General features: G+C 35.5%; 1 protein-coding gene across 9 annotated transcripts in view; it reads right to left on the bottom strand.

Moving 5' to 3' along the window:
- Positions 1-5,917, bottom strand: part of LOC118267077 (potassium voltage-gated channel subfamily H member 8) — a 90,986-nt gene extending 85,069 nt beyond the window's left edge. For 3 of the 9 annotated variants that reach the window (XM_050703115.1, XM_050703113.1, XM_050703112.1), the window contains exons 1-2: positions 5,611-5,917; positions 3,654-3,898 (exon numbers count right to left, since the gene is read on the bottom strand). The gene's annotated coding sequence lies outside the window, so the exon portion shown is untranslated. The remainder of the gene's footprint in view (positions 1-3,653; positions 3,899-5,610) is intronic. The other 6 variants (XM_050703111.1, XM_050703107.1, XM_050703114.1 and 3 more) reach the window with 5 other exon arrangements.
- Between the last annotated feature and the right edge of the window lie 2,386 nt (positions 5,918-8,303).

Here is an 8,303-nt window from a genome sequence, read left to right on the forward strand (position 1 = left end):
TCAAAGATTACACTCGAGTGCTAAGATTGAAAATACATAATATACATTACTTCACGCCTGTCTCCCATAGTGGTAAGCAGAGACAATGGACCGCCAATTGCTACGAATCTTACATAGGCATTTCTTTCGCTTCATCAACAGTAATCAGTTTTTTCATGCATGCTCGTCATTTAAATCGTCTTTTCATGCATGTTAAAATACATATACCTAGATATATGGTACACTAACATTTAAATGTATTTAGGTAATTCTAAAATAAATGTATTTTTAAAATCCTATCTTATTTAATAGACCATATAGGAATGTTAATATACAAGGGAAATTAGGGTGAAATAGACTAGTATTGCATTTACAGGAAAACCTGATTACGCGCTTCGACGAGGCGTGATTGAATGACAAATAAACAGATAGTATTCCGTTCAGTTTGCATGATTTATATTGTGGTTAGATTGTTAGGTGTTCAGTTGGAGTAAACTGAGATAAAGATATTGTTTAGTAACATTTTAATGGTGAATAGTAAGCAATAGTTAAGTGTCTATCTATATGCAAATTGGAAAACATAAGAATTCCTGAATATAAAGCAACAAGAAATAAGTATATAAAGTACAAATAAAAAAGTAGGCTCCGGAGATCAATAAACATGACAACATTTGCTTCTAAAACATCGAACCTTGAACCTTCAGACGAAAACATCGCATTGTAATCCCCGTTACTTCTAGACCACGGTCCATGAATATTTCTGTCCTAGCTATAAAGCTAGGCAGTTCACAAAGATTATATTCTCAATAAATATTGTCTTCTGACAGTAGCTACGTGATGCCAGCTCCTAATGAAACAGACCTCGCAAATATTTTCCAACTTGTTTGAAACCGGGACAATTTGTTACAAAATGTTGCTAGGAGATGGACGATGAATTTCATATTACTCCTCTACAACTGTCTCAAAGTTTCTTTACAAAAGCTATGTTTACTTCTTTTGTAGTATCTTTCAATGACCTGAGGTTATTTCGTTTTTATTTACCGTAACAATATCAATGGGCAAATGGGCAGACATTAACATTTTTAAAGTACGAGATAAACAAACAGCACTTATGTAAACAATTCGCTTCATCCCACGGCTTAACATGACATTAAAATGTACGCAGATTAATATTTAATTTAAATATTTGTGTATAAAATGTCGAAACAGCTGGACTTGTTTGTATGAAACTACGACAACATTTTGTTGATGCAGTTTTCATTTTAAGTGATAATTTCCAGCGCGGGAGATGTGACAAGCCGCGAGATGTTTCGGTCGCGTGATGAAGCAGTGACACAAATTCTTCCCGACACTCTCGTGACTCGTGTGACAAGCTATGTGACACTTTCTTAGTTAATTACAAGCTACGGATAAACATATGTCTCACGTTTTTAATTATGTTCCGTTGAAAAAGGGTTTTCTTTATACATCGTTGACAAAAAATGTCGTATAATATTCTGTGTGAGTGAGTTCGTAGCAATAAATATTAGGTACGTTGCGTCAAATGGCACTTAAAAATAATGGAACGTTTGTGCATTGCAAATTTGTTCTGTGACAAACGCTAAAAAGGCAAAGCTAAGTTCAAACACCTTTTGCTATTTATATAAGTTTATTAACGTGGAAAAGTTCGGTAAAAATAGTCTTCTCATTTTACCTGACTATTTTCGTAGGTTTACGGACGACAATTCAGCGTTAACCACCTCCTCACATGTCAAATAGGAGTTGGATCGTAACCTTCCTTAATTTATTGATCAACTTAATTAGGTATTCCACAAATACCACCCGGAGGTTTTATTAAATCGTATAAAGGCAAGACATTCCGCGCCAAACGTGTTCATTGCAGCATTTAATGAAAAGTGTTTCTGTAAACTAATTAATTTCTCTAATATAAATGGGTTATACTAAGACCCGAATTAGTTACAAAGGGGCTAATCAACTACTAGAAATTTGGTGGTACCGAGCTAACTAAAATTTGTATTGTGTTAAAATTATTCGGTATATAAGCTAGTAGCACGAAATATGTATAGGTATAGGTAGGTACATGAACATAATAATACGTAGGCTGAAAAGAAGGTTCCATTTTTGTAAATATTCGATTTTATAGTTAGATAAACTCTTCACCATATGAGTAAATTAATACCACTGGTATACATATATACATAATTACAAAGAAAACGAGACATTAACAAATTGATTTACTACAGTGCCATAATAATTGATATTGATAAAGATTTCTTCAATAATCCAGTCATACAGATGCTCCAGAGAAAAAGGTTTTCATCTATTTCCCATTATCAAGATGTAATCTTTTAACGAAAGCCATCTGAGATAAATCTGTTTAGGGTCTCATTTTGTGAAAATGTGTGGATAACCGCAAATCATTGTGTAAATAGGATTGAATCCATTTGAAATCCTCTGGGATTGTGTATAGTGCAATTCTTATAGCTCGGATGCCTTGCTGGTTGACTAAAAAGCTCTCGAGTCTCGGATCTAAAAAAACGTTAGGTTCTAAAAAAAAGCAACGTCACGTCTTTTATCCCCGAAGGGGTAGGTAGAGGTGCACATTACGGCACGTAATGCCGCTATATAAAGTACACTCACTTTTCACCATTGTGTTATATGTCCCATGTAATAGGAGGTGACCCTTTTGCCATATACTGCGCACAATTTCAAACTCCGTGCTACAAAGGACATATTTTTGAAAAGCCTAGTACTGTTGAGTTAAAATAGAATTCTCAGTATCTAATGAGTTGTTACTAGAATCGAACTCAAAATTGTGCTCAGAGTTAATGATCTGTCTACTTTTCCAAGATCAAATATAAAAGGAAAAGTTAGAAAATCGGAGTGATAAAAACGTACATCAAAGGCAAAATAAAATGATATTGATTTATTTATTTTTATACCTGTGTAATTACAAATCTGCCTTAAAATACGCATCGCTGGCTGTCGTCACTGGGCCCGAATTTTTAAAAGGGTATCTCCAGTCTGCCGTCAGGATATAAATACACCGGCAATCGTATGTAACTCCGAATCGAAATCCAAATTGTATGGGTTTGACATTCGTTTTCTCACAGAAATGTTGCTCCAAAATAAGCTACCTAGACAAATAAATATCCTTCCAGGACATTCGAATTTATTTGCGATATCAGTGAAAGTATTCTCGTGTCAGTAACCGATGCTTTGTTCTAACGAACATCCGATTTAATTTATACATTTACGCTTTTGATTAAAGAGAAACAGAAGACAAACGTTTTGGCATCGGTCCATATTGTACCTGTGTGTCTACATTACCACTGTCGAACATGATACATGACGGCACATCACCTACAAAAGGTTACAACAATTCAATTTTATATGAGTCATGAGAGCACACGGATTCCCTAAAATCAAATATATTTCGCTCAATAGTCCAATATCCTTTCTATAAATATGGTTTCCTGAACTGCGCCCTTATTACCGACGCACAACACGAACAAAATTAGAAGTTTCATAACTAAACATTGCGCACACGTGCTTTGTTAGCGTTACTCACGATATGATCGTATTTTTTATCGTGGGTGTTCTGAAGTAGGCAATGTATGTGTGTTAAATCTGCAGAGAGATTGCAAGCGTATAGTAAGGTGGAATGCACTGACCAATGTGAGCCGCGCCGATGAGGCGGGATCGATCTAGCGCGGCCGGGCTGAGCCGGCCATCAGGACCCCCACTCGGCACTCCTCCAACGCACTGCACTGCACTTTACTCTTCAATGTTATCTTCCAAACGTCAATCACTATATTATCACACATTTACAATAAACGTCAATGATTCTTGACTGGTCTTGTTAGGTTAGGTCTAGAAACAAAACTAGTAAAGAGAACTAACAGTATGGTATTGACACCTGAAATACAAATGCGTACAATGTAGGTTTGTAGGTACATGTATCGATCTAGATATCAGACGGAGATAGTGGTCCGTATCTACGATAAGTTCGGGGACTAATGACTGAGGATTGTGTTGCTGGTTACTGCTTGGAACAAGTAATCCTGACAGGCCTTACAGCTTTTAACACCCTGTAATTTTACTCAAACAAGACGAACTCAACATTAATTTTGTTCCGAGCTACTGAACTGTTTTTATCGCATGTCGAATATAGATAAACATTACATTTTCAAGTAGCTGAACAAGATAGCGCATGTAACAATGCATGTATGCAGCAGATAGGAGAGCATCTCTTTAACTATGATGGATTGCAGCTCTGCCTATAATAGACTAATCCCTGTATCAATTTCAATCAAAATCTAAACCATACTTTGTGTTAAATTTCACGAGAAAAAGTCATTTTTTGAACTAAGCACGCCTTGATGCCTATTGCAGTTTAAAGTATGTATAGTGGCATTTGATAAACAATTTTAATGAAAAATTGCATACTTTTTACTTATTATACAACAAGACAAATCACAATTTACCTTGTGAAGATAAATATCAATATCTTATCACAATCTTTCAATTCATAAAAATTGTAAACCGCTATCTATTATTTACAGCAGGCCGAAAAAAATCAAAGATAATGTCTCTGGGTTCCGTTAACAGTGCCATTGTGTAAATAGTCAAGCGGCGGGAACCTCAAACTGTAGTCCTCCCAAGAGTCTCGAGGGACGTAATGATTTCCTCGCAAATTGAACTGAGAACGAAATATTCAAATAGTACCTTCCCTAATGTCCCACTTTTGTTACAAACTTTTCAAGACACGAAGCAATAGCTACAAGGGTCTTTACTTAAGAGTTTTTATGCTTATTACAACTTTTACCCAAATTGTAGGCACTTTTACCGCGAGGAAGTCGAATGAGATACGAAAAACAATTCGAATTACACAAAGATGTATTTTTGAAATACTATATATTATGTTCTATAAATATAAAGTCAGCTATAGAATGAACATTTTTCAATAGACCTTTTTACCTAAATTAGTAAAATATCAATGAAAAAATACTCGGAATACCAAAGATTCTGTGCGATTATCGAGAAAACGGTAAAATGTTATGATTCAAAATAATTCATTGTTTAGGTGCCTTTAAAAAAGATAAAAGAAGAATATCAATTTGCTTTAAGTGATTAAGTGTTTGCAACCTTCTGAGAATACCCTCAGTACATAAAACACTTTCGTGAAATAACATAAAATTATACATAAAACGCTGTTCTCAACGCCAAAAGTAAGTGTCTGTCGCAGGCACTCATATTAATGTGATAATCGTTCAAATATATTTCGAAATGTTTTCAAAACAAACACTAAAATTTACTAGGTCCAATTTAAATTCCTGATTTTTTCTATACATATTTTTCAACACAATAAAATTCAATGTTTCACATATAATTTATTAATCTGCAAATCCATTAAATTGTGGCTGGTTTGATATATTACTTATTACCGATTTAATATATTAAAACGTTGGCAAAACTTGTGATAGCTACGATATATTTTTTCTAAACAATGAAAAGCTTTAAAACATTTTTTACTATTCTACTGAAACTAACTTTTCAATATATCCTGAGTAAATAGGTTTGTACATAATAAAATAATTATTCACTAAGCATATTTCATAAAATACTTACACTAACGAAGACCAGTTTAGAACATATGACTTTGATAGAAGAAAAAATCCAAAACAACAAACTTATAATCACTTTTAAAGACTTTTCTGATATCGCAAAAAGTTCAAGAAATTAAGCTTGCATCAAAATATTTTTCTTTAATTTTTTTTGTCGAAACTAGTAGCGGGAAGATTTATGTGATGTATTGATACGGTGCACGTGTTTTGAACCGGAAAAGTGTGTGTGTATGAGAGTGGCGCGGCGACGGCGGCGTCGGCGGCGCGGTGACACAGACTGGCTCGGCCGGGCCGGGGCGCCGGGCGCGCGGTCGGGCGGCGCGCAACAGATACGCCACAGGTTGGGCGGCCCGGGCACCCGCGCCCACACCCACCGCTCGCGCCGCACACGCCAATTTACATCCTCATTATCGTCTCTGGAGTCAGCACCTCATGCTGGCGTCCGTCACCACATCACTCGACGGCTTTTCCCAGTAAACTCTCGCCGTACCTTATTCAGCAAAATCTAATAAAGCGTTTATTTGGAAGCTTACAATTTTTCTTTGTGCCAGCTACTTTCTGAGAGTTTTATCGGATTTGTTTTGTTTCGTTACTTCGAATTATTCTGATATAATTTTGTTTGTTTAGGAAATCCCTTTGAGGATAAAACATTAGGCGCCTTGCTACATGAACTTCTCTTTGTGGGGAAAAGTCATTGACAGTCTATATACTATGTCTATAGTTACTTACTGTTATTCTGTAAAACAGAACATTCCTATTGGAAATCATTGCTAAAGATTTAATATCTATTTCCGATAGTTCTCAGTAATATACCGCAGCAATGGTAATAAATAAACCATTGAATAATTTTATGACGCCTTTAATAGATTAAGATAATATATTCTGAAAGTTTTATTGTGCCATAAAGTTGGTATTCGCAGTGTTAGTGTCACTACTACTCCGTGTGAGAATGTTAAACACTAAAAAGTATTATATAGAAACAAATCTTTCAAGAGACGTTAAGTTTAAGTACCATTTTGTACGTTCTAAGGAATGCATAATTGTATAATGGATCGAGCATCGCTTTGTATTCTAGGGACCGCGTTGTTGACGCTGTGTCTACTTAAAAACTTCTAATTAATTTGGTAGGCAGACTCGTTGGCAAATTAATTTCATCTTTTATGTTAGAAAAGGGACCTGCGTGTGAATAACTAATTGTAATTGCTAACATTGTGTAGTCTTGTTCTTTGAAGAGTTGACGTTTAAATATCACTAAATACACTATAAAATTTGCCTGCTTTCAGCTATCTTTCATCATTGGTAATCTCTTCTTCTATGGCGACTCACCAAACGCGATACCTTACCTTTCAGATTCAACCAATAAGATCACCAATACCCATGCTGCATAATGATTTTTTGACCAATTAAACTGCTCCTTTGGTCACACGAATCGTTGTCACGACAGAGTTCTAATTAATTTTGTCTAAGTAGACTGTATGAATATTTAATGTCGAGTTATCTCCAAGACGGCGAAACGTTAAGTACATTTTCTTACTAAAATTACAGATGAGACTGAGACAAAGGCGGTAGAGTTACATCTACACTTAATGAGCAAAATTTTCACAATTTTATATTTCAATTGTATCCTTACGTGTCTCATTACCTGTATACTGAAAACGTTCCCTGGAAAATTACTTAGGAAGGCGTCAAATGAGATCTTTATTGCAATTTTTCGTCGAAGTCTTCTAAGACAAAGTCTGAAATTACTCGCCACGCCAAGTCATTACGGTACTCAAAGTCAAGTCGTTTAGTATCCGCAAGTCATCGTCTTAATCTTTGCGAAGTTGTTTTATATCAAAAGCAATAAATCCTTTCTTGATTTATACAATATTTCTCAATTAACAGATGTCACAAAACACCGAACATTATGACTCGTAAAATGTAAAGTTTCTAAAAGTCTTAGGTACCGAATGTCTCAGTTACGAACTTAAATAAAATCTTTACAGTCATTCCCTTTTACTACTTATTTCTTAAAATTCTTTACTTTCTTACACAAACTCTGGTCCAATTAAAAATAACTAGAATTTTATTTGGTCGTTCCATTCGTCGACGTAACTAAAATGTTCGTTAGCTGTAGAGGCAGGCTGAGCCGCGTGTTCCGTGCAGATGTTTGGTAGCACTCACAAGTTTCACATTCATGTACTTGCGTGTTTGAATTTGGTGAGAGTACAGAACTACTTTGGATCCCTTTTTGTCCTTAACCCTGCGGCGGACTAATGTGTAACCATCCATATCATGACAAAGTATACGCATGTTTGCACAGGTAGTAGCAATCGTCTATTCCAGGAAAGCTCATGAGATTTATGTGAGTTTTATAAATGGATTTTTAAAGCGAAAAGGGGAGATGATCGAAATTATTCTTTCGGAATTCATTGAGGGTAAGAAGAATTGCCTGCCATTAAGCTATCTTCGGTTAATACGTAGGTAATTTACTCTTTTGTTAGCAACCAACCAGTGGCTTCGATAAAAAAACATGCCCTAGAAAGTACTTCTAGTGTAAAGTGTAGTGTTCACGGGCGTTTGAGTCCTGTCAACTTGCGTATCTTTTCATAGCATTATGTAGATAAAAATAGAGTTCATAATAGCACGTGTGGCGTGATTGATAGCATAACAAGCTCTGTTACAGTTTCTACGCTCACTGAAGCTTCCCTTTATGCA

This window comes from Spodoptera frugiperda, chromosome 23 (assembly GCF_023101765.2).
Source record: "Spodoptera frugiperda isolate SF20-4 chromosome 23, AGI-APGP_CSIRO_Sfru_2.0, whole genome shotgun sequence".
Classification (NCBI taxonomy): domain Eukaryota; kingdom Metazoa; phylum Arthropoda; class Insecta; order Lepidoptera; family Noctuidae; genus Spodoptera; species Spodoptera frugiperda.